General features: G+C 45.0%; 1 protein-coding gene across 2 annotated transcripts in view; it reads right to left on the bottom strand.

The window, feature by feature from the left end:
- CA10 (carbonic anhydrase 10) overlaps positions 1-25,066 on the bottom strand; it is a 538,374-nt gene that overhangs the window by 42,706 nt on the left and 470,602 nt on the right. The gene's annotated exons all lie outside the window — the stretch shown is intronic.

Here is a 25,066-nt window from a genome sequence, read left to right on the forward strand (position 1 = left end):
CCACAAGTAGGCGGCTTTAAGAAACAGAAGTTTACTTTTCTCACAGTTTAGGAGGCTGGAAGTCCGAATTCAGGGCACTGGCTCTAGAAGAAGTCTTTCTCTGTTGGCTCTGGGGAAGGTCCTTGTTCTTTGGTTCCTTGGTATGGTATCTATCTTCCCCCATTTCTGCTTGCTCCTCTGTCCTAATCTGCTCTTTTTATATCTCAAGGGTGACTGGTTTAAGACATACCCTACACTAATACTGCCTCATTAGCATAACAAAGAAGACCCATTCCTACATGGGATTATAGTTGCAGGTAAAAAACCCAAAAAACCCATTGCCATTGAGTTGATAGGGGTTGGGATTTACAACACATAGTTTTGAAGGACACAATTCAATCCATTACATCTCCCAAGCCCTCATTCATTAATTTTTTGGACAAACACTTATTTGTGTCTCTCATGTGCCAGGCACTGTGCTGAGCACTAGTGATGCGAAGAGGCAGAAGACCTCAGAGGCAGAAGGAAACACCTGTGCAAAGCCCCTGTGGCATCATAGAAGACTGTGTGTAAGAGGAAAAGGCTAGAGCCCAGGCGCTGGGTGAGGGGGACGAGGGTAAGATGACCCAGGAGAAAGAGGCAGGGACAAGACCACATGGAATCTTGGAGTCCCTGGAAAGAAGTTTTGTTTTCATCCCCAAAACAATGGAAATTCATAAAAAATTCCAAGAGGAGAGGGTGTGTGTGTGGGGGGGGGGGGCGGGTAGGAGATGGAGATGATGTCATATTTGCTTTTGGCACAGATCACTTAATCAAAAAGCTGTAGAGGGAAGTGACCCTCTACCATAACGTACTTCCTCACTGTGGTGGTGAATTCTTCCAGGAATCACATTGTCAGCTGTCTTCCAACGTTCCCTTATTCTTGCTCTTCTAGAACCTGCTCAAGGAGCTCTGGTGGCGCAGTGTTAAGTACTTGGCTGTTAATCGAAAGGTCAACCCACCCAGTGGCTCCGCAGGAAAAAGATCTGATGGTCCGCTTCCATAATTACAGCCAAGAAACCCTATGGAGGAGCTCTACTTTGTCACATGGGGCCACTATGAGTCAGAATCAACTCTGTGCCTTCTAACAACAACAGAAGCTGCTCACGTTCTCAGTGAGCCAGGTATTCCAAATCCTGGAATCAGATCACTGAAATTTGATACCATATCTTACATCATGGTGCCTGATGACTTAAAAGTAATTCAAATGGCATCTAAATGTTTTTATCAAAAAGGGATAAGAAATTATTTAGTGATTTTTTTGCTTTAGGAAAAAAAAGAGAGATATGACAAAACAATGTATCAATCCAGATTATGGGGTATGGGAGACTTCAAAAAAACTTTGGAATAACCAGAAAAAAAATTTCAGAACTATAAAAGATAAGTAGTAAGTACAAAACAACTTTTGGCAAGCACCCAAAAGTATTAGCTTAGTCCAAGAAATAAGATAACAGGCCATCCGATTCCTGGAAAATACAAGGCAAAAATACCAAGAAAGCCCCAATACTTCTGTGGAAAAGTACAAAAGTAATAATTCAGTAACGACATAATTTGAATGATCCAGCATGGCTCTGTTGATTCCAGCCAGTTTTTGCAATTTAAAATGAAAGCCAAATGCCAGAGGACACAGGGGTGTTTTTACATGTCACATAGGAGAGACGGACCCACAAAGACACACTGCATTGAAGTAGAAGGGAAGGAGCTATGGATACTGGTGACTGGGCTGACTGGCCAAGTTAGCATAGTGTTGGAATTCAGCCCTTTTGCTTTTTAACCAGGGAGATACGGACAGTTGAATCTAGATAAATTTTCGTTGTGTGTGGCTGTTCCAATCATTGCAGGGCCTTTAGCACCTTTCAAACCCTCACTTTAATTGCTTGCAGTATGCCCCTCCCCCCATCCTAGTGACAACCCCAAATGCTTTCCACACATTTTCAAACAACCCATGGGAGCATGGGTGGTGAGGTGGTGGTACTGCCCAGACTGAGGGCCATGGCTAGGGAAGCCTGTTTCCTTCTCTGTAAATTGGAGGTGATGACAGGGTTCCCGTGTGACACATCTGTGCTCTCTACATCTTCAAGAAGGCTACAGTGTCTCGGGGGCCAAGCAAAAATGACCTTGGGTTGCAGCACCTTCTTTCTGCACCCCTATGTGGTACGATTGCCATCCAGTGTCAAATTCTGTGCAGGTTATGGCTAATTCCTTTTGTTTTACAGAAGGATTCTTGGATCCTGTTACTGAGGGATGAGTTTGGACTGAGAGTGTGGAAAGGAGAAAGAAAGAAGGAAATTTGAATTACCCTCACTGTGCTACAGGGGAGCCCAGATGGTGCCCTTGTCCCAGGCTCCCAAAATACACTCTGGGAGGGAAACACAGCATTTTACTGACAGCATTTGGGAACAGGCACATGGGCAGTCTATATTAAGACTTCATCATCCATTCCAAGCCTATCTGTGCCCGTGTGAGAGCACTGTGGCTTTAGTTGGAAACCACTTGGACTAATCTCTCTGGGGCTGACCATATTTTCATTCTTTCCCTCCTACCAGGACCTCAGGCCCAACCATTTAGCAAAGGGTTGAGCCCAATGTCATGGCTCCCACTGGGACCTCTGTCATTTGCCAAGACAACGGTTGTTTCCAAGGTCTTCGTTCCTGGTACAGCCAGAGTCTTTACACATCACTGAGTCCTGCAGATTTTAGTAATGTTCCTGATAGTTCTGTAGCTGTCTCCATCTTCTTCATTCCCATTCCCACTGGAAGTGTTCAGGGCCTCACTTAATCTTACTTGAATTGTTTCATACCTAACTGGCCTCGTTGCTTCCAACCTTATGTCTCTCCAACCCATTCTCCACATAGTAGACATTTCATTTCACCGAATCTAAACATTTCACTAATCTGCTTAGAAAGCACTTCTCTGGTACCCCTTTCCTCAGAAAAATATCCAGCCTCTTTTTTTATGACCTGCAATGTCCTTCATGACCTCCAGCCTTACCTCTCACTTCTCTGTCCATTAAGGGTTGAATTGTGTCCACGAAAAAGATGTGTTGAAAGTCCTAATGCCCGATAACTGTGAACGTGACCTTGTTTGGAAATAGTGTCGTTGAAGATGTTACCAGCTAACATAAGCCCATACTGCAGTAGGGTCCTAATCCAATCTGAGTGGTGTCTTAACAAAACCAAAAAAAAGAAAAAAACCAAACCCCTTACTGTTGAGTAGGTTCCGACTCATGGCAAGTGACCTTATAGGACAGAGTAGAACTGCCTCATAGGGTTTCCAAGGAGAGCTGGTGAATTCAAACTCCCGACCTTTTGGTTAGCAGCCGTAGCTCTTAACCACTACGCCACCAGGGTTTCCTACTAAGACACAGCCCTAGGAAAATAATATACCCTCCAACCACACACAGCAGTCAAGCCAAACTACTGCAGTTTCCTGGACATTCTCAACTGTTTGTTGGTCTGTATCTTTGAACATGCCTTTCCCTCCACCTGAAATATTCTTTACCTTTGTGTTCATTTGGCAAACTCTTACTCATCCTTCAAAACCCTGCTCAGGATTCACACTCCAGGTACCTTCAACAGACTTCTATTAAGGCATTTGCCACTCAGCATCACAATTGTTTGTTTTTATAGACAGCTTCCCAGTAGAACGAAAGCTTCTTGAGGGTGAGATGGTGGCTTATAGAAAAGATTCCCCCTGGATCTAGCACAGCTCCCAATACATAACAGGTACTAAATGTATTTTGTTGATTTGGATAATTTTTCCAAATTCATCAAGCTGATTCCTTCCACAAGGCACAACCCCGCAGGGGAGAAAAAGTCTTTTACTTAGGAAAAAAAATTACGTGACACGTCTTAAAATTGTAAAACCCTTGGGCAAGCACTTTACTCTTCTTTTGTGGTTAGTTTTTCTGTTTTATTGTCTGGCTGAGTTTTGGGTAAGTTGCCTGAGTTTTATTCATTTCCCAACTCTGATGCTTATCTTGGGGGAGGGGTTGGATGAAACAACAAACAGTATATTGTAGCTTTTTTCTTTCCCAGGGATGTGTATATAGAGCAGCCTCTGAAGAAGTATTAATATTGGGCAAGATGCTATTATCTGCATTTTATTAATTAATCCATACATCTACCTGTCATTATTTCTTTTCTATGGCCTTCCTCACAGCAGTGGTGCGCACTTCTGCTGTTCGTAAATTGGCACAATAAATCTGAGGAGGCCATCTCTATTTCCAGCAGTTCACTTAACATTTTATCACACGGCTGTGGTCTCAGGATTGAAGTCAGTTAAAAAGATTAATACCATTTAATACCACCCAGAAGGAAGATGCCAGGAACCTGTTTAAGCTTCCGTTATTCATGCCTCCATTCCCTTTGTGCGTGCGTTGTTGGGCGTGCGTTGTGATAAGCATAACCACCCTTTTTAGGCTGCCGCTAATAACTACTTAAAATGATTAAGGTAACTAGTTATTTCCTGTAAGAAAATCGCTCTGCTGTCATTAACGCGGAATTAACACGGCTCCCTTCTCATCTTCAGCGCACAGCCTTTTGCCCCCAGTTGCCTTAAATAAACAGAGAACCATCTCAAGGAGCCTGTGTGTTCCTGCAGGAGAGAGGAGCTCTGAGATGCAAGGAGGTAAGAAAATGTAGCCTTGCAGAGGGCACTGCTTAAAGAGGTGGTCGCTAGGAGGGGCTTACCTGAACAGCAGAGTACCTGACTTACTCCCCTGTTGTAAGCACCACCCCCATGACCTGCCACGGGGCTTGCAGGAGTAACTAGCAATATTATCACTCTTTCTTCCAGGCCTGAACGATATGAGTGGAATCTGCGACTGTCGAAAAATCTCCCATTTGTCTTGGCCAATAAAAATTTTTTTTTATTGTTGTAAAAATATATATAACACATTCAGCCGTAAAGAGAGATGAAGTCCTGATACAGGCGACAACATGGATGAACCTCGAAAACATGCTGAGAGAAATCAGTCCATCATAAAGGGACAAATATTGTATGATCTCACTTACATGAAATGACAAAAATAGGCAAATGTATAGAGACCAAAGTTTATTAGTGGTTACCGGGGCGGGAAGGAGTCCCTGAGCAGTACAAATGGTTAAGTGCTCAACTACTAGTTGCAAGGTTGGCAGTTCAAACCCGCCCACAGGCGCCTTGGAAGACAGGCCTAGCGATCTGCTTCCGAAGGTTCACAGCCTTGAAAACCCTACGATGCACGATTCTACTCTGACACACGGGGTCTCCATGAGTTGGAATGGACTGGAGGGCAGCTAACAACACTAACCAGGGGCAGGAGGTAACGGCAAAGGGGAGTATTCATTTAGAAGGCAGTGTGTTTCTGTTTACGGTGATGGGAAATTTGGCTATGATTACCGGAGATGTTTGCACAACATAATAAAGTAATGGATATGGCTAAATTGTACACCTGAAAAATGTTGAATGGCAAATGTTGTGTTATAGATATTTTACAACAGAGGTCTTCTAAAAAATTATATACACATGTGTGCCTTGAGCATGTAATTCACATGCTTGACCTAATGGGTATATATAGACCCCTATATCCAATAAAGGAGCCCTGGTGACATAGTGGTTAAGAGCTCGACTGCTAACCAAAAGGTTGGCAGTTTGAAACCCTATGGGGCCGTTATACTTTTTCCTATAGGGTTGCTATGAGTCAGAATTGACTTGACGGCAATAGATTTGGTTTGCTTTTGGTATACCCAATAAAAGGAGCCCTGGTAGAAACCCTGGTGGTATAGTGGTTAAGTGCTACCACTGCTAACCAAAAGGTTGGCAGTTTGAATCCACCAGGAGCTCCATGGAAACTCTGTGGGGCCGTTCTAACCTGTCCTATAGGGTCACTATGAGTCAGAATTGATTCGACAGTAACTTTTTTTTTTCTGGTGGCACAGTGGTTAAAGCACTCAAATGCTAATGGAAAGATCAGCAGTTCGAAGCTACCGATGTGGCAGTCTGCTGCTGTAAAGATTTACAGCCTTGGAGGCTCTATGAGGCAGTTCTACTCTTTCCTACAGGGTTGCTATGAGTCAGAATTGACTACACACCAATGGGCTTGGTTTGGAGACAGACTTAGGTGCAGAGTTACAGTCACCCTCTTTGCTCTCCTGTCAGAAAAACTGTCAGCTGCAAAGTGAGTGAGAGATGCTGCTTTCGGGCCAGCTTTGAGTCTACTCTAATTAATATATAAAATGCTAAGTCACACGCAGTACCCCTTCCTTGGTAATTAGTAGCAAATTGCTTGTGGCCCACTTCATTTCCAATGACAATACCCTACAGCTCTGGAAGAGTTGATGGAGAGTCACCTCTGCCCCATGCCAGTGGTTTTCGACTGATCCCTGCAGATATAGTCCAGGATCTTCTTAGTAACTCCTGAGGCATGCAAGTGTGATGACTGGTCACAGAGGAGTCCGCTGCCTCGGGTGAGCTGCCTATGACTTCCTGACACCAGGAGCAGCCTTGACACGTCATACTGGTGCTTGTTTTAAGCCTTCCACATTCCTGCTGGTCAAGAAGTGGTGATGTAGCACTGTGCTGAAGGAGCACGCATTTTGTTGCCAAAGAGATCTGGATTCAAATCCTTGTTCTGCCACTTGAACCTGAATATGTTGCTGTAGTCCCAAGACTTTAATTTCCCTGCTGGCAAAATGGTCAATAATATCTTCCATGTAGAATATTTGCCCAATATATAGTGGTTATCATTGTTATTGTGTTGGCGAAGAATATTAAATATACCATGGACTGCCAAAAGAATGAACATATCTGTCTTGGAAGAAGTACAACCAGAATGCTCCTTAGAAGCAAGGATGGAGAGACTGTGTCTCGCATATTTTAGGCATTTAATCAGAAGGGATCAGTCACCGGAGAAGGACATCATGCTTGATAAAATAAAGGGTCATTGAAAAAGAGGAAGACCCTCAACGAGACGGATTGACACAGTGGTTACAACAACAGGCCCAAGCATAACAATTGTGAGGATGGTGCCGGCTGGGGCTATGTTTTGTTCTGTTGTACATAGGGTTGCTATGAGTGGGAACCAACTCCATGGCACCTAACAACAACATCATTGTTACTAGGAACCCTGCTAGTGCAACGATTAAGTACTTGGCTGCTAACCAAAAGGTCAGTGGTTTGAACACACCAGCTGTTCCCCGTGGGAGAAAAGACCTGGCAACCTACTCCCATAAAGATTTACAACCTAGGAAACCCTGTGGGGGGCAGTTCTACTCTGTCCTGTAGGGTGGCTATGAGTCGGAATCTATTCAGTGGCACACAACAACCTCACCCTTGCTAACTCTTGCTGATGGTGTGTAGGGGAGCTTTCCATGGTACTTCTCTCCATCCCCCACTCTCCTTGCCTTGTCTCCTTTTAACAATAAAAGAAGAAATACATGGAAAGGGGCAGACAGTTAAGGTGGGGTAGAGAGAGCAAGCGAATGTGAAAGAGACGACTGTCATGGATTCCTAAAGATTGCTTGACTATGTTAGCTCCTCTGGTCTCGTGTTCTAGATATTTATCATCCCAGGGCATGATCTGGTGAACTCTTCAGCTCAATGCCTGGCACAATACCTGTTCAATTCAAATTATAGGAAGACAGTTTGTTGGCTCCTCAAAAAGTTAAACACAGAATTATCACATGACTCAGCAATTCCACTCCTAGGTATATTGTATATCCAAAAAAATTGAAAACAGGCACTAAACAAATACATGTATGAGCATGTTCGTAATAGACAAAAGGTGGAAATAACCCAAATGTCTACCAGTGAATGAATGGATAAACATATTGTGGTATATACATACAATAGAATATTATTCAACCATGAAAAGAATTTTTTTTATTTCTTCATCAAAAGGAATGAAGTACTGATACCAATATGTAGATAAACCTCAAAAATATTATGCTAAGTAGAATAAGCCAGACACAAAAGGTCATATTTTGTAGGCATCCACTTACATGAAATACCCAGAACAGGTAAGTCTATAGAGACAGAAAGCAGATTGGTGGTTCCCAGGAGCTGCAGTGAGGGGGATGGGGAGGAACTATTTAATGGGTTGGAGGTTTCCTTTAGGGGAGTGATGAAAATGTTCTGGAACTAGAGAGAGGGGGTGGTTGCACACCATTGTGAATGTACTGAATCGCTTACTTTAAAATGGTTAATTTTTATGTTATTCGAATGATAACTCATTAAAAAAATCTGTATATATTTTTAAAGGACAATGAAAGATGAAAGGTTGAGCCTAAATGACGGACTTAAGTATTCCTAAAAAGCACACCGTTAAAAAAGATCTTTTATTTCCGTGGCTTCTTGCTATAACTAAAAATCCCTCAGTCCCCAGGAGGGACTCAGGTGAACGATGAGTGCCCTCCAGCAAATGGACGTGGTCATAAATTTGGCCTTGCTGGTCTAGGGGATTTCAGGTAAAAATCAGGAACTATGAAATGTGTTAACAACTCAGCCACTTCTAAGACAGGTGAACATCTCAGACAGGGCCTTCGGAAGAGTTTAATGCAGATGTGAGAACAATGTGAAGGAAGAGGAAGCAGGCAAGTTCTCCTGAGACAGATTCAGGGGTATAAAATTGGCAATTCTTCTCCATTAAACAATTTGGGATGATCTGAGGTCTCCAAGTTCCTGTCTCTCTATCTTAATTAGTAAAGCAAAGTCTTAGGTACAGTAAGCCCTTTCCTTCCCTAATGGATTCACCAGAAAATAGAAAACTAAGCTTTCAGGGGAGACTAATAACAAAGGAGTGAAGGGAAGGAGGGAAAGGGCTGCCTGTCAACTAAGAGGTCTGTATTATAGATGAATTACCCATTCCCAATTCATGAATTCATTCATTAACTCATTTATTCTCAAAAGCGACTGAATTCCTGTATTGTGTACCATAAGAAGGAAAAATATGCATGGCATACTCATTCTGTGCCTTCAAAGAGTTTCAGCTTAGTAGAGGGGGCAAGGAGTCCTCGGGTGGTACTTGACACGCTTGACTGCTAACCGAAAAGTTGGAAGTGTGAGTCTACTCACAGGTGCCTTGAAAGAAAAGCCTGGTGACCTACTTCCGTAAAATCAGCCACTGAAAGCCCTATGGAACACAGTTCTACTCTGACACAGATGGGGTCTCCATGAGTCAGAACGGACTCCGTGGCAGCTGGTGGACGGGCAAGACGTGGCCAAGAAAGATAGAACAACCTAGAGGAGGGCTTCTCATACTGCCGTGCCTGCATTAATCACTTGGGGGTCTTGTTAAAACACAGATTCTGATTCATTATGTCTGGGGTGGGGCCTGAGAGTCTGCATGTCCAACAGGTGCTGAGGTGGCACACGTGCTGCTGGTCTGAGGATCCTGCCTGGCAGAGCAAGGGGTTAGAATGTGATAAACACGATACAAGAGTGATGACAGAAAGCAGGGCTCGGCAAACAATGGCCTGGGGCCAAATACGGCCTGCTGCCTGCTTTGGTACGTCCTGGAAGCTAAGGACGGTTTTTACATTTTTAAATGGTTGGAAAAAAATCAAAAGAAGAATACTATTTCACGACACAGGAAAATTATATAAAATTCAAATTTCAATGTCCAAAAATAACATTTCATTGAAACACGTCTGTACCCATTGGTTTACATATGGTCTGTGGTTGCTTTCGCTCTACAATGGCAGAATTGAGCAGTTGCAACTGAAATCATATGGCCCGCAAAGCCTAAAACATTTACTTTCTGGCCTTTTACAAAAAAAAAAAAAGAAAGTTGTCCAACCCTGATGTAAAGTAACAAAGGATTCAGGAGAGAGGGTGAGACCACTTCCAGCTGGATTAATCAGGGAAGACTTCAGGGAGGAAGGACTTCTGAGTCTGGACCAATGGGTAGGATCTAGCCTTTGGGGAGAAGGAAATCCAGCGAGTGCAAAGGCTTGGAAGTGGGAACAATACGAGATGGGATTGCAGATCTCAGAGTCACAATCATCAGCAAGCCAGGCCGTTGTCCGGGCTGCCAATGTGGGCAGACAGACTCTTTAAAGTTGCCTCTGAATGGGCAAGAGAGAAGACCTGGCACAGCAAAGCCCCTGTTCCCAACTCTGAGAAGATGAAACCAGCTGGGCAAGTGTATGACGAATGGCATGTGTGTCTGTGAGTAATACTGAAGCCCAGGCACAAGAGTGCAAGATTACCGGGTGAGGGTTTGGGACCCAGTGGTTCTCAAAGTTGGGAAGTGGCACTGCCTCCCAGGGAGGGTGAGGATATTTGTCAGGGTGTTTTGGGTTGTCATGGTGATTGAAGTGCATCTACTGATATATACTGTCCAGGGGCTAGAGATGTTAGATTGGCTTGGAGTGAAACGCAGAGGACCATATTCCTGGGGCAGTCCCCGGGTGGTACAAATGAGAGGTCGGAAGTTCAAGTCCACCTAGAGATGCCTTGGAAGAAAGGCCTGGTGATCTACTTCTGAAAAATCAGCCATTGAAAACCTTATAGAGCACAGTTCTGATGCCCATGGGGTCACCATGAGTTGAAACCGACTTGATGGCAACTAGTCTGGTCTAGTATTCCTGAGAAATGTTGAATGGCTTCTCCCCAAATGCCAGTAGCAACTGCATCAAACTGGGGACCCTTCTGTGGTGCAGAGCGGCCTTAGGCTGGGGAATAAAAAGACTGGATACTGATGAATGGAGATCAAAGCACAAGGGCTGTTGTTGTTGGGTGCTATCGAGTTGATTGTTGACTCCTAGTGACCCCATGTGACACGGCAGAACTGCCCTATAAGGTTTTCTAGGCTGTAATCTTTATGGAGCAGATTGCCAGCCTTTCTCCTGTAGAAGCCATTGGATGGGTTTGAACCACCAACGTTTTGGTTAGCTGTCAAGCACTTAACCATTCCGCCACCGGGCTCTTGAAAGTATGAGGGAATATTGATGCTATTTATTGGCAATTAGACTAGTATATGGTTGCTATGAGTCGGAATCGACTCCAGGGCAACAGGTTTGGCTTTTTTGGTTTTTAGACTAGTTAGGCTGAAAGGCTTCTTCTTCTACTTTTTTTTTTTCCTTCCTCCAGATTTCGGGAGAGCAGAATGTACAAATCCAAAAAGAAGAATCTATATCTTGGGTGCTCTTCACAGTGCCTATGAAAGACAAGGCTTGGGTGCAAGGAGAAGGCCTATCACGTACATTGTCTCTCCACAACTACTCTTTCAGCCTTAAACGGCACAGTGACTAGTTCACTGGTTTTGGAATCAGAAAAAGCTGGGTATGATTTCAGCTTTGTCCCTTCCTGGCTAGGGGACTCTGGTAAAGTTATTTAAATTTTCTAAACCTCAGTTTCCTGATCTGTAAAGTGGGTTAGGGATTGATTAAGATAGTATGTGGAATGGGCTTAGCATAATATTGGGGCCCATGCCAAAAACCCAAACCCACTGCTGTCGAGTTGATTCTGATTCATAGCGGCCCTAGGGGATAGAGTCGAACTGCCCCATAGAGTTTCCAAGGAGCGCCTGGTGGATTCGAACTGCCAATCTTTTGATCAGCAGCGGTAGCACTTAACCACTATGCAACAGAGTTTCTATGGAGGCCCACAGTGGTGCCTAATAAATATGTTTCCTTCTCTGTTTGCTTCAATGAGCACAAACTGCTTTCTGTTGTCCATGCTGCTGCTGTGTCTGATAAGTTATTAGAGGCCAGCTGGACAAATGAGAGAGGCAGTCGGAAAAGGTGGCTGAAATAAAATTTTAGCTAAGCAGGTCATTGACTGCTGTAAGGCAGTTTCCCAGTCTTGGGACTACTGACATTTTGGGCCAGATTGTTCGTTGCTATCGGGCACTGTCCTGCACATTGTAGGATGTTTAGTACGGTACATCCGTGACCTCTACCCCCGAGATGCCAGTAGCATACCCCTGTCATGACAACCAGTCATATCCGCTGGTCACGACACTCAGATGCACTTCCTCCCTGAAGTCTTCCATGATTAATCCAGTTGCAAGTGGTCTGTCTCTCTCTTCTGAAATCCTTTATTACTTTATATCAGGGGTTATCAGTTGCCGTGCAGTCGATTCTGACTCATGGCAACTCTATGTGTGTCAGAGTAGAACTGTGCTCCACAGGGTTTTCTGTTGCTGATTTTTTGGAAGTAGATTGCCAGGTCTTTCTCCTGAGACAACTCTGGGTGGAGTTCAATCTCCAGCCTTTGGTTAGCAGCAAAATGCGTCCCTGAGAACCGCTGGTTTAAGGTGAAAGAAAAATAAGTTGTAGGTGATTTTGGATGAAGGGAGAAAGGTGGGACTGCTTTGTTGTTGTGTAGGCAAAAATTCTGACCACAAACCTCCAGCTCTGTGAATACCTCATGGTACCATGTTTTCACTTAATGGGACAGGCACCGTGCTAGGTCCTGGGGACAAACAGAAACACGACATGGCCCCTCTTCTTCAAGGATGGACCACTGTTTAAGCAGAGTCCCATCTGGGGAAGAAGGTTCTGGAAACTCTGGCCACCAAGGAGCCATTTGTTTCTCAGGCAGGGTCTGCCAGCGTGTCTCTGGAAAACATGTGGTCAGGCAGCTGAACTGATAAGAAGGGAGGCTGGTGGATTTATGCTGGTGTTTATTCTGAAAGCTAGGGCAAGTCACAGGCTGAATCTGCTGGCTAAATGAGCATTCCCCTTGCCACCGTGGGGAGGCCGGATTTATCTCAGGGGACATGGTTTGGTTGACAAGGCTGATTATGTGGAGTGTATTGTTTATATGAGTGTAATGTGCTCAGAGCTCAAGGCAGAAGGTAGGTTTTATAAATCGGCAGATAAGTAAAATAAATGCATTGGGCTAGATTTTCCTGCTCCCTGGATAGAGGTGAAAGGGGATGGTGAAATGCAGTAACTCAAGGCAGGAAAATGAAGGGAATAAACTCAGCTGATTCTCAAACTACCAGTCACTGCCACCACCCCAAGGCTTTATCCTCAAGGAGAAAGCTGAGAAACTTTGGGAGCAGAAGCCTTTCTTCTTAATGCTAATAATCAAAAGTAAAGAAATGGAAAGATAAAATACCCCTTGACGAAGGTGGAGAGAAGCGCTCCACTGCTATCTGAAATGTTTGCAGTTCAAACCCACCTAATGGCTCCACGGGAGAAAGACCTGGCAATTTGCTTCTGTAAAGATTAAAAAAAAAAAAAAAATTTTTTTTTTTTTTTAAAGATTACAGCCTAGAAAACCCTAGGGGGCAGTTGTATTCTGTGATGTGGGGTCACTATGACTTGGAATCGACTTGACGTACCCAACAACAACTCTGTACCAGGCTTAGTGCCACGTGCTTGTTACAGACATAATCTCATTTGATTTGACAAAAGTCCTGTGGACCAGTATTTCTCAGACTTGCCTGCTTAGAAGTATCACTTGGGATGCTTATTAAACATTCAGAGATCTGAGTCCCACCCTCAGGTCTGCGAAATCTGCACTTGTGGATCAGACATGAAAATGTGCATTTTTAATAATCACTCCAACCAACCAACCAACCAACCAACCAACCAACCAACCAACCAACCAACCAACCAACCAACCAAGTGCCGTGGAGTTGATTCCAATTCAGCGACTCTATAGGACAGAGTAGAACTGCCTCATAGTGTTTTCAAGGAGCGGCTGTTGGATTCCAACTGCTGACATTTGGTTAACAGCCGAACTCTTAATCATTGCACCACCACGGCTCCGACAATCACTCCAAAGGCTTCTAATGGCCAAGCTAGCTTGGAAACCACTCTTCTTGTTGCTAGCTACCGTTCATGCCCCAACTCATAGCGACCCCATGCACTACAGAACAAAACATTGCCAGGTCCTGTGCCACCCCCGCGGTCGGTTCTGTGGCTCAGACTGTTGTTATCTATAGGGTAGTCATTGGCTGATGTTCAGAAGTAGAATGCCAGGTCTCCCTAGTGCATCTCAGTCTGGAAGCTCGGCTGAAACCTGGTCAGCATCATGGCAACATACAATCCGCCACTGACAGACGGGTGGTGGCTGCGTGTGGGGTGCACTGGCTGGGAATCGAACCCGGGTTTCCCAAATGGAAGGTGAGAATTCTACCACTGAACCGCTTGGGAACCACTGTAGTAAACTGTAGTTTATTGTCCCAAGTTACAGATGTGGAAACTGGGCTTTGCCTGACCACTGGTTCTAAGCCCTTTACATTGCTTTTCATGCTGCCTCCTTAGAAATGACAGGTACAATTTGGCTCAGAGGAGATGGGCTTCAGCCCGTCTCCTGCTCTGCATATTGGTTCCTCAGAGCTCTGGCAGTCAGTGTGGTGGAGAGGACAACATGGCTGTGACTGGCCCAGGACTCAAGTTACCACTTTGCAGTTTATTAGCTCCGTGACCTCGGGCGAGTTACTAAAGCTCTCCTGGTCACAGTTGTTTCATCTGTAAAATGGTGAAAAAAATAACGTTTGCTCTGCCTGCCTCCAGATGCCCTGTGTGGATCGAATGAGATAACCAGGGTGAAAGAGTTTTGCAAATGGCGAAGGTGTCTGCGAGATCTTCACATTATCCAGTCCCGATTCAGTCAGCGCCCAGTTATCTGCATAATCAGTTTCTATTTGCGCAACATGTAAAACTCGAAGCTTTTCTCCTCACCTTTGCGTCACTTCCCAGGGTTTGTGGGGTCATTATGAGAACAAGGAATTCACATTTATTGACGGTTTAAGTATGAATGGGGCTCCTAATTAAAGGCTGCTACTCAGTGCAAGGAAACCCTGGTGGCGTAGTGGTTAAGCGCTACGGCTGCTAACCGAAGGGTCGGCAGTTCCAATCCGCCAGGCACTTGGAAGCTCTATGGGGCAGTTCTACTCTGTCCTATAGGGTCACTATGAGTTGGAATCGACTAAACGGTACTGGGCTTGGGTTTTTTGGTTACTCAGTGCAAGAAACCCCACCCTTCAAAGACACCTGTATATGTGTCCTGGAACTCCTGACAGCAGGTGTGCCACTGGATCAACCTGGACAACTGAACGTTAACCAGGCCACCCCTTTAGCAATCGGATGTTGCCTGCATCACGTGAAGGCCCCCTCTAGTGGCTGAGGCTGTCAGTGCACCTTCATGCCTGAATGTTTTGCCCCCGTGCGAGTCCTTGGTGGCACAGTGGTTCAGCGCTCAGCTACGAGCAGAAAGGTCAGCAGTTCAAATCCATCAGCTACTCCCAGGAGAAAGATGTGGCAGTCTGCTTCCATAAAGATTACAGTCTGGAAGACCCTGTGAGGCAGCTCTACTCTGTCCTATAGGGTCGCTCACTATGAGTCAGAATCGACTCGACGCCAGTGGGTGAGTCCCTGGGTGGTACAAATGTTAATGTGCTCACCTGTTAACTGAAAGGTTGGTGGTTCGAGTCCATCCAGAGGTGCCTCAGAAGAATGGCCTGGTGATCTAGCAAAAAATCAGTTTTTGAAAACCCTATGGTTTACAGCTGTACTCTGACACACTTGGGGTCGCCATGAGTTGGAGTGGACTCGACAATAACTGGTTTGGCTTTTGGTTGGTAGGTAGGAGATTGGCCCCCAAAGGATGCCCACACCCTAACTCCCCGAATCTGTGAATAGGTTAACTTTATACGGCAAAAGGACTTTACAGATGTGATTAAGGTAAGGGTTTTGAGATGGGAGAGGATCCTGGATCATCCGGGTGGGCCCAAGGTAATCACAAGGGTCCTTATAAGTGAAAGAGGGAGATGGGATCCTCCCTAGAGCCTCCAGAAGGAAAGCAGGCCTGTCGGCACTGTGATTTTAGCTCCATGAAACCCATTTCAAACTTCCAGTCTCAGAAATGTAAGATCATATATTTGTGCTGTTTTAAGCCTTGAAATTTATGGTAATGTATTACAGCAGCCACAGGAAACTAATATACCCCCTCTCCAGTGTTTCTCACTGGGGTGCTATTGGCATGTTAGTGATGGCTGCTCCCAGGCACTGTAGGGCCTCCAGCTCCTGTGCACACTAAATGCCAGCCTCCCTCCCAAGTCATCATGATAACCCAAACATGCCCACATATTTCCCAATGTCCTGTGATATGGGCTGGCATTCCCCAGGTTGAAAAGAAAAGCATCTGGGGAATAAAGGAGCTCATAGGGTCCAGCTTCAGAAAAGCACATTTTAAAAATACATTTAAAGCTGCGTGGTCCTCGATAGCACTGTTTACTCTCTACGAAGCTAGAAGCTCTTCTTCAGGCCTACATGTCTTCTGCACGTCACAGCCCACCACCTGGCCCAGAGTAGGTGCTCTCTAAGTGTTTGTGAAGAAAATACATTGATTACTCCATTAATTATTTCTCAGGCCTTCAGGAAGGATTTGTGATGCCTTAAAATATTAAAAAGTACAAGTTGAAAATAATGAAAATGAAATCTCATTGAAAGGAGCAGAGATGGGATGTGTGGCTAAGTGCCTCTATGAACAACTGTCTCCTTTGCCAAGAGACCAGAAGAACTAGATGGTGCCTGGTTACTATTACTGAATGTTTTGATCAAAGATTCTGTACGAGAATCTTGAGCAAAAGGAGGAAGATGCAGAGCAAAATTTCAACTTCTCATGGGCTCCAGACTTTTTGGAGCCATGGAGGCTGGATGAACCCTTGAAACTACTGTCCTGAGATAATCTTTAAACCTTAAACCAAAAATATCCCCTGAAGTCTTCTTAAAACTATAGTTTAGCTTAACTAGTAAAGAATGCCTGTCTTGAGCACTGTGCTCTTTTAGGAACTAACTATGTGGGATCAAATGAACAACAGCAACTTGAAAGATCAGATATGAAACTTAGAGGGCAGTAAGTTTATGTAAACGAGGGAGGAACAATTTAGAAAAGGAGAGTGAGAATGGTGGCGCAACTTGAAGAATGTCATCAATGTCATGACTTGTACATGTAGAAATTGTTGAATTGGTATATGTTCTGCTGTGTATATTCTCAACAATAATAACAAAAAATAAAATATTAAAAAAAAAAAGGGGGAACAGAGAAAGATGTCCCGGGCGCCTGGGGTGGGCTTCCTGTTTCTGAGCTCCACATTTGGCCCTGAGTTCCTAACTACAAAGAGAAGACTGGAAACAGCCACGAAGCACCTCCTTGTATATCACATATTGGTCAAAGGCGCATCATAGGTGGGAATCAGGAATGACAAGTTGTTTACCAGCTATGTCTCGTGGGGGCTCTCATATTGGAAATGCAAATGTGTGTTTGATCTCCAGAAGCAGCCCTTACAATTAGGCCAGAGATGGTTGGAAAAAGCACCCAGCTTGATTAGAGATAGCCAGGGGCATCGTGGTGTGAGTGGTTTATTAAATTATTGAGATTTCCGGAGGCTATGGAAGCTGAAGAGGATAGCAGGACGACTCAGAATTGGAGTTTGCAAAGCGTTTGGGACATTGTCTCAGTGGCAGTGTCAGGAGAAGTGGGGGAAGCCCAGATGAGGGGAGAAGAGTGGGCTAAAGTGTCACTGTGTCTTCTGGAAAAAGAAACAAACAAACCGGCTTGCAGTCCCTTGTGTCTCTTCCTGCCTCTGCAAAGCCACCAGGTACACCTGCTCTGTGTTATCGCTGCTAATGACCTGAGCGATGGTCCTGCAAGAAAGATTTCAAAGTTGCAAATGACAGCTTTCGCAGGCACCACAAATCACTGAGCTTGCAATGAAACACAGAGGGGCCCAGATCACTGAAGGACTTGGGATAATGGAGGATAAAATGCAGTTTAATGCAGACAAATTGTGGAATCATATGTCTTGGAACAAACAATCAGAAGGAGGGACAGCTGCTGAATGAATTGGTTTGCATTACACTGACCAGGGAACAGAAATAGCCCTGAGCAGAAGCCAAAGAATTGACAGTGAGAAAGGCTGGAGAAGCTGGTGCTCACTGCTGGAAAAGAAGCCCAGAAGAATCAGATAAGGGGATGACCAAGCCAACACCTGCTTTCCAGTATCTGATGCTTGAAACACCAGGAACAAAAACGGCCTGACAACATTCCATGAGTTACGCACGGCTACTGCCCTGCAGGCTTCTTTGCCAGCTCTTCTGCTCAGCCTTAAAATGCTGGGGTGTCCCAAGGCTTGAACTTGGCCTTCTCTTCTCCAGCTACACCCTCTACAGAGAATCTCAAGCTTTACATACCACTGATGGCACCCTGGTGGTACAGTGGTTAAATGTTTAGCTGCTAACCGAAAGATTGGCAGTTTGAACCCACCAACTGCTCCTTGGAAACCCTATGGGGCAGTTCTACTCTGTCCTGTAGGGTTGCTATAAGTCAGAATCGACTAGATGGCAATGGGTTTTTGAATGGCACCCAAAGTTAAATCTTCAACTGATCTTTCCCTAGAGCTCTAGATCAGTGGGTGTCACTAGAACCACCTGTTCTTATTGTTGGGTGTCACTGAGTCAATTTTGACTCATAGCAACCCCCTGTGACAAAGTAGAACTGCCCCATAGAGTTTTGTTGACAGAAATCTTCATGGGAGCAGATGGCGAGGTCTTTCTACTGCAGAGCAGCTGGGTGGGCTCGAACCAACAACCCTTTGGTTAGCAGGCTAGTGCTTAACTGTTGTACCACCAGGGCTCCTTAGAACCACGTAGGGGAGGTTAACAAAACCCTATGTCCTGTATGGTCTGTCCTATAATGGTCACTATGAGTCAGAATTGACTCAACTGCAATGGGTCCACATGCAAGGTAATGTATAATTTATTGTTTATTGTCTATCTTCTGCGGATGAGCTCCATGAGGGCCAGGATCTTTGTGTTTGATTCACTGATGTATCCCCAGCTACCAGAACAGAGCCTGGCATATAGTAGGCATCCTATAAATGTTTACTTAATAAATGCATGAATGGAATCACTCAGTGCAGTGCCTTGCATATTGTAAGCATTCAGTAAGGGAAACTATTATTGTTGTAACCTGGATACCCCCAGACCTCTTCATCCTGCGGCTGTGACTAGTTTAAATATCCCAGATTTCACTAACTTGCCACCCCTACACACCTGCAGGACCTCACACCTCTCCCCTGCCATCCCTAAGTCCTTCCTAGTCATTTATAGGACCCCTGCAGGGGTCTGGGTCACCGGTCTGCTTGTTCTCCAGCTCCAGACTTCCCATGCCATCAGGTGGTTGAAGTCACTTGCAGGTGGGCCCCTCCACTGCTGCGGCCGCTGCTGCCTCCCGCCCCCTCAGTCCTGTGCTGCTTTTCTGTCACTCTGTCAGGTACAGCAGAGGGTAGTGGTGGTTCAGTGGTAGAATTCTTGCCTTCCATGCATGAGACCTGGGTTTGATTCCTGGCCAATGCACCTCATGTACAGCCTCCATTGTCAGTGGAGGCTTGTGAGTTGCTATGATACTGAACAGGTTTCAGTGGAGCTTCCAGACTAAGATGGAGTAGGAAGAAAGGCCTGGCAATCTACTTCCAAAAAGCAGGCAGTGAAAACCCTGTGCAACACAATGTTTGGATTTGCACCCAATCATGGGAATGGTGCAGGACTGGGCAGCATTTAGTTCTGTTGTGCGTGGGGTTGCCATGAGTCAGGGGGCCAATTCAGGGGCAGCTAACAATAGCAACACCAGGCACAGCAGATAGCTCCTGCTGACGCTCTGGCGTTGTCTTGGAATGCTGCCAATGGTTCTCCCCAGAAATGGAGAGGGCGTTTCCCCTTCCCCATGGCTCACCCAGACCCTGAAGGAAAAAGACCTTGAATCATTCCAAGGTCCCTGGACCAAAAGATCCCCTCCCATTTTTATGAAGAACCAGTATCTGGTGAAGAAAGACCTTCCTGTCCGCCATTTTCTCTTCTCTCTTCTGGTGTTTGCACCAAGCTTTCTTTGGACCAATCTCCTCCCTCTTCCTTCAGCCAGAGACACACAAAGCTCCCAGTCACACCTGTCTGCCAGCAGATAGCTGGTCCTTCACACCCAATCTTTGCTTTGTTTCTGCCAGGGCATCCTTCCAGAGGATGGAAAAACAAAACAAGTTATCTTTAAAAAAAAAAAGGCGGGGGGGAGCATGATAGAAAAATCCAGAAACCTAGCCTTAAATTGTTCTATGTTGACAGACTCCTGTTCCCTTTGAAGGTCCAGTTCTGTGTCAGGAGACTATTTCCATGTCCCAACAGATGGCCCACAGAAACAGGGCACTACTGATCTTGTTACAATGAAATCTATTAAATGAAAAATTCTCCCCAACAGATGTGTACGCCAGTTTCATCCCCACGTGGGGATCAATCTCTTCATGAAGATTTTGTTTGGGTGGTATTTATAGGCTGACAGTTGCAGGGTGAAGAGAGGGGTGATGGTTATTAGTATTAATTAGAATCACTTGCATTTATCTAGTGCTTTATGGGTTTTCAAAAATGCTTGCACAGCTGTTCCCTCATTTGATTCTTGCAACATGCCTGTGAGGTAGAAATGAGAGCTGAGGTCAGTGAAAGCCAGCAAGGTAGACAAGGTCTTAGAGTAAATGTGCATCAAGGCTGTGACTACAGCCTGGTGGTTCAGTGGTGGGCCTGCAGATGGTGTGTGCTGGAGAGAGGGAAGTGCCTGGGGATCCCAGCTCTGCTCCTAACCAGAGGAGTGTCCTCAGGAAAATCAACGAAATGTCCCTATAAATGAAGCGGTATTAGCTGGGTCTCTCTGTTTCTGTCCTTGTCCTGCGTCCATCTATTGTCAATACAGCAGTCAGAGTGAGTGTTTTATTATTATTATTTTTTATTGTGCTTTAAGTGCAAGTTTGTAGTTCAAGTTCGTTTCTCACACAAAAATTTATACACACATTGTTATGTGACCCTAATTCCTCTCCCTATAATGTAACAGGACACTCCTTTCCACCTCAGATTTCCTGTGTCCATTCAACCAGCTCCTGTCCCCTTTTGCCTTCTCATCTTCCCTCTGGACAAGAGCGTCCCACATAGTCGCATGTGCTACTTGAACTAAGAAGCACTCTCTTCACGAGTATCATTTTATGCCTTATAGTTCAGTCTAATCTGAAAATCTAATCTAAAGAGTTGACTTCAGGAATGGTTTCACTTCTGGGATAACAGAGTCCAGTGGCCATATCTTCCAGGGTCCCTCCGGTCTCAGTCAGACTATTTTTACTAGAATTCGAGTTCTGCACCCCACTTTTTCCTGCTCCGTCAGGGATTCTCTGTTGTGTTCCTTGTCAGGGCTGTCATTTGTGGTAGCCAGGTACCATCTAGTTCTTCTGGTCTCAGACTGATGGAGTCTCTGCTTTATGTGGCCCTTTCTGTCTCTTGGGCTAATATTTTTCTTGTGTCTTTGGTGTTCTTCATTCTTCTTGGCTCCAGGTGGGTTGAGACCAATTGATGTACCTTAGATGGCCGCTTGCTAGCTTTTAAGACCCTAGCTGCCACTCACCAAAGTGGGATGCAGAAATTTTCTTAATAAACCTTGTTAGAGTATTTTAAATTGTATTTTAGGCTATGCTACTGCACTGCTCAAAACCCTCCCAAAGCTCCCAACCCACTCAGGGTGAAAGTGGGAGTCCTGGCAATGGCCTACAAGGCCCCTCGTGATCTGGCCCACTAACCTCTCTGGCCCCTCCTCCTCCTCTGCTCACTCACTGCCCCACCACACCGGACTCCTTGGTGTTAGCCGAACGTGGCAGCCCCACTCTGCTCAGCCCAGAACCTTGATAGAACCTGCTTTCTCTGCTGGTCAAGCTCTTCCCCCATTTCTGCTCAGCTCACCTTCTCACTGCCTTCAAGTCTTTTCACTAGGTGGCAAAAAAAGGTTGGCGGTTGGAACCCACCTACTGGAGCCGGAACAACGTCTCTAGTTCAGTGCTCTGAGGGCAAAGAGGAATGTCTGACTGGCCTGAGATAAACCTCTGACAAGGCACCTAGTATACAGTAGGTGATCAATAAATATTGGCTGATGTCAAACAAACGTTCCTTGTTCATCAGTTTCAATGATTACATCCTAGATAACTACAACTAGGAAGGCAGCTGTTTGGAGGGTCATTGCCATGGAAAGAACATCGGAAATGTCCCTAGGAGATCTGAGTCTGCGTTTTTGCCTCGTGGTGGGTAAGCCACTTAAACCTCTGTGGTCTCACTCTCCTTGTCTGTAACATTGAGACAAGGCCATATTCCCCTTTATCGTTGTTGTGAGGATTAAATGAGAGAATATTTGTCAAGGGTGCATTTTGGCAATAGCCCCTGAGCCATTTTCCACCAGGCTTGTTGTCACTTGAGATAATATTTCATCGGCGTTCCATTTGGAGTCTTCCCTTAATGAGGTGTGGGATGAACAGGCGTAGTGAGGTGGCAAAGAATGAACTCCTGAGGAAACACTTAGAAAACTGGGCTTTCTGCCATTAAAAGAGACAAATCTTTAGGGTGACCTAATTAAAGTTTTTAAAATTCAATTTGGACAGTTAGCAAACTAGGCTCCTTTCCAGGAGGAATGAGGAGTCAGTGCAATGACCTAGCTGATCCCAGCTGCTTGTCATCCCAAATAACTGAAGTTTTGGAGGGAGTGGGTTCATCAGCTTCTCTCAGGGACCTAGGTGGTCTGGGTACATTTGTGCATAAAAAAAGGTGTCCTGTGGGGTCACAATGATGTCGTGGCCCAAGAAGGGTTGCCAGGCATAGAAGACATAGTTTGTGGGAAGGAAGATCATGAAGTGTGGTTCTCACAAAGGGAAAAATGATTCCTTTTCCTACTGTTGCTATGGAAATTTGTGGGTTGAAGAAGAAAGAGCATCCTTAGAAATCCATCCGCCTATCCGTCCATCCATCCATCCACCCATCCATCTATCCATCCAACATATACTGAGCACTTGCTATTGCCAAGTACTAGAGATGCAATACTAAATATGACATAGTTAATGTTTTGTAACAGTAACTATGTTACAACAAAGTAAACACAGATAACTGAAACAATGGGTACAAGCACAAGGCTTTAAGTCAGAAGACTTGGTTTGAGCATTGAGTCCAAAATTTAAGTGGCCATGTGTGCTTGGGCAAGTTGCGTCTCTCCGGGCCAATTTTATCATCCATAAAATAAGGCGTCTGGACTAGAGGAATGCTCTCTAAGATCTCTTCCTGCTAAGACATGCTCTCCATATCCTTTGGGTCTTTGCTCAAATGTCACATTCTCAATGAGACCTTCCCTGACTACCTTATTTAAGGTTGTAATCCCTGCCCCATATTGGGCACTTTTTCCCTATAATTTATCTCCTGCTCTATTTTCCCTGCAGCACTTATCACCATTTGATGTAATATATACTCATTTGTCTATTGTTTGTCTCTCACACTATGTTCTGTTATGAAGAGGTTTTTGATCTTTTTTGTTCCCTGTTAAAGCTTCGGTGCCTAGACCCTCATAGAGGGCACATGCTAGGTGCTCAATAAATCTTATTTTATGAGTGAGTGAATGAGTAAATGGGCAGCCCATTTTTGGGGGTATGGATGCTGTCATGGATTGAATTATGTCCCCCCAAAAATGTGTGTATCAATTCGGCTGGGCCATGATTCGCAGTATCCTGTGATTTTTCCTATATGTTGTAAATTCTGACTCTATGATGTTAACCCAAACCCAGTGCCGTTGAGCCGATTCCAACTCATAGCGACCCTACAGGACAGAGTAGAACTGCACCATAGAGTTTCCAAGGAGCGCCTGGTGGATTTGAACTGCTGACCCTTTGGTGAGCAGCCATAGCACTTAACCACTACGCCACGGGAATCCACTCGACAGCACTGGGTTTATGATGTTAATGAGGGAGGATGGGCTGCAGTTGTGTTGGTGAGGCAGGATTTACCCTACAAGATTGGGTTGTGTCTTGAGGCAATCTCTTGAGATATGAAAGAAAGAAGCAAGCAGAGAGACAGTGGGACCTCATACCACCAAGAAAGCAGTGCTGGGAGGAGATTGCATCCTTTGGACCTGGGGTTCCTGCGCAGAGAAGCTCCTAGTCTGGGGAAAGATTGATAAGAAGGCCGACAGAAAGAGAAAGCCTTCCCCTGGAGCTGACACCCTGAATTTGGAGTTTTAGCCTACGTTACTGTGAGAAAATTAACTTCTCTTTGTTAAAGCCATCCACTCGTGGTATTTCTATTATAGCAGCTCTAGATAACTAAGACAGATGCCTTCTGTGTATACTCAGGAATTGTCCAGGATTATACGGTTGGTGTGAGCCAGCCTCCTCAAGCTTCCACTTTACGGGGACTCTGCTACAACCAAGTTTCTGAATTCTCTGAGCTGCAGAGTTCATCCCAGACCTTCGATGTCCCTGACACCCAGCTAAAACTGTAGGCAACTATAACAGATTTTCACAATAGTGAAGAATGAGTCAGACTTTGATATGGTATAAATATTTGGCTACTCATCCCTTAAAGGTGATATAGCTCTCTCAGGCCACCAGAAATCTCTCTCAGTTCCCTGAAGTGGGAACACACTTACTGATGTGCACAAATAGCCAAGGACAGGTAAGAAAAAGCAAAGACTCCCGATTGCCACCTTGGCCATCACGCATTATGCTTATTGGGCTGGGAAGGAAAGTGGATGAATACATATGTTTGTTTCTTGTGTTCCTATCCTTGAGCAGAAAATGGAATCCATTTTAGAAGACTGTCTGGCCATATTGGGGTTATGCCTTCTTTCTGTTTTAGAGAACAGTGATCTAGCTCTTAATAGAAAAAATGGAGGCAGTGCTGAGAAAGAGGAAAATGGTGGTGGTGGTCCCAAGGAGAGACCATGTTGGGACACATGTTGGTCAAATGATGAGCTGCTGGGGAGTTTGTGTTGAAGGCATGGCTGGGGTAAGCCTCTCATGGAAGCATTTAAAGGAGGAACATCAACCCAGGGAAGATCTGGGAGTAGAGATGAGCAGAAGATGGCACTAGAGGCAATGGACCATCCCAAAAGACATGATCACTCTTTGCCGTTTAACCCACTCCCACTGCCGTCGAGTCAATGCCATTTAGGTGATCATAAATGGTCTCCAGGAATCCTTCCATCCAGATTTTATTGAAGTTCAGGGTCATGGATTGAATTATGTCCCCCAAAACGTGTGTATCAACTTGAT

Source organism: Loxodonta africana, chromosome 18 (genome assembly GCF_030014295.1).
Source record: "Loxodonta africana isolate mLoxAfr1 chromosome 18, mLoxAfr1.hap2, whole genome shotgun sequence".
Lineage (NCBI taxonomy): Eukaryota > Metazoa > Chordata > Mammalia > Proboscidea > Elephantidae > Loxodonta > Loxodonta africana.